This window comes from Elaeis guineensis, chromosome 8, assembly GCF_000442705.2.
Source record: "Elaeis guineensis isolate ETL-2024a chromosome 8, EG11, whole genome shotgun sequence".
Taxonomy (NCBI): Eukaryota; Viridiplantae; Streptophyta; class Magnoliopsida; order Arecales; family Arecaceae; genus Elaeis; species Elaeis guineensis.
In genome coordinates, this window is record NC_026000.2 from 128,869,661 (window position 1) to 128,872,064 (window position 2,404).

The following is a 2,404-nucleotide window of genomic DNA, read 5'->3' on the forward strand; positions in this document are numbered from 1 at the left end:
AAAGAATCATTTTTCTTTTCAAGCATATGCACTTATAATGTATTCCTTTGGAATTCATATTTCACATAAATACTTTTGTTCAAGTGTTTTGTCATCATCAAAAAGGAGGAGATTGTTGCTCCAAGATTGATTTTGATGATTACAAAGCAGATTGAAGGGATACCAATATTTTTATTTGAAAAAGTCTTTGTGCTCTTCAGGGGCAAAATCATAATTTTACCAAAACTCTGATTTAATAGTATCATTTGGTAGAACAAAAGATTTGTGATCTATTGGTGAAAATTTCATTATTTTTGGACTTGTATTTTTGAAGTTATGCATGTTTGAAATCCATGAGTCGACTCATGAGTCAGCTCATGGCACAATGAGCAGCTTGGCACGCTGGATTTTTGGCTTGGCACGGCCTGTGAGTCGACTCATGAGTCGACCCACAAGGCATGAGTCGACTCATGAGTCGACTTCTGCAGTTTTAGGCCAAAATTTTCAGAAACCCATTTTCTGGTTGTTACAACAGAGGTCGACTCATGAGTCGACCTCTGAGGCATGAGTCGACTCATGAGTCGACCCCTGCGACGGGATTTCTCCGCAACGGCTAGTTTTTAACCCATTTTAAGTACTTTAAATGCTCATTTAATGTGCTCTAACGGCTCTTTTTCTGCCTAGATGTTTTCCTCTATTTCTTAAAGCTATAAAAGGTTTCAAAAGGTGAAAAACAAAAAATAGATTTGAAAGAGTTAAGGAAGACATTAAGAAGAGAAAGAAAGAGATTTGAAGAGCATTCAAGAGAGCATTCAAGAGTATTCAAAAGAGAAAGGGTTTCTCAAGCCTACTTTTCAGCCCTAATCAAGAGCTCATTTAAAGTCTTCAAGAAGCCATCAATCCAAGCTCACCAACTCCTCAAGCGTTCATTCAATTCTTCATCCACTTTGAGAAAATTCAAAAAGGGATTTCTTCACTTGAGTAAAGTGTATTTAAAGTTATATTCGCTCATTAAAGGAGCTTTTCTTGTACTTATTTGTGCTATTATTGTTTTACTCATTTTGAGCAATTGTTTTTATTTTGGAGGGGTTCCAAAACAAGGGAAGGTTGATCCGAACCTGAAATCGGAGTGTATTGGGTTGGCTTGTACTTAGGAAACAAGTGGACTAGTTTGGAATAGCTAGTGTCGGAGTTTTCGACGTTTGTATTCGGGTTGAATACAAGTATAGTGGATTGAAATTTTCAAGTAGGAGCTTGGGGAGTGGATGTAGGTGCAAGGTTGGCACCGAACCACTATAAATTCTTGTATTTGTGGTGTGCATTATTGCTTCTCTTTAACTCTTCATTATTTCCTTGCATTCTTGCTTTAGGCAAATTAATCTTGAACTAAGGTTTATCTCCTCATTCATTTAGCTATTGACAAACATTTTTCATAAGCAATTAGTTAAGTTAAAATTTTTAAAAATCCAATTCACCCCCCCCTCTTGGGTTGCATAGCTGGGCAACATGTTAGTCTTTAATTTAATTTTTTAGTCATATAATAATACTAACAATCTATTAGACTTTTTTTGCATTTAATTTATTTTGTTTCTTGATAAACATTATAGATTGAAAGTAAGATTGTCCTGAAAAGCTATAAGTTTCTCTATAAATCAATTGCATGAGGAGTTCTTCTTAGTAATGATCCATTCACTCTAGTGGGAAAGGATGTACTTGGATATCAATTTTCAGAAGTAAAGATTAATCTGGCTCATTTACCTTGAGAGCCCCTAATAAAGCCTCAAGATTGACTAAGAAGAATTGTAGATACTATGGAATACTTAATTGCCTAACCTTCCACCTATATATAATACTAATACAAACTATTTATGTATTTATTATAAATTTATTTTTTTAATCAATAAAATAATTATCTATCATAAGCTAGTTATGTAATCCTTTATTTTTGTTGATAATACATGCTAAAGATGAACAGAAGCATGACTTATATTTGCTTTAGACTGATTTGTTCATGAATGTTATTTAGTATGTGTTACCATGTAAGTGAACATCTCTTGTTTTGGTTAATTACACCCAGTTTTTACTATATATTTGGTTCTTATGGATATCAATGATAAATCATATAATATGTCTTCAATAAAATATATGGATATTTTATATAATATTTTCATAGATTTAAATGCCACTAGAATTATCACAAAAAAAATCTTATGAAACATTACAATAAGTACTAAAACCAACATTTTCAAATTCAACAAAATGCAAATAAAAATTTTATTATGTATGTCTTTTCCAACACTTCCAAATACAGATGAAAATCATGATAAAGTTTCCCTAAAAATACTAAGTCCTCCATATTAGAAAACACCATAAAAAGAAAGTAATATTTAAATAAAATAACTATTATAGATAATTTTTTTTAATA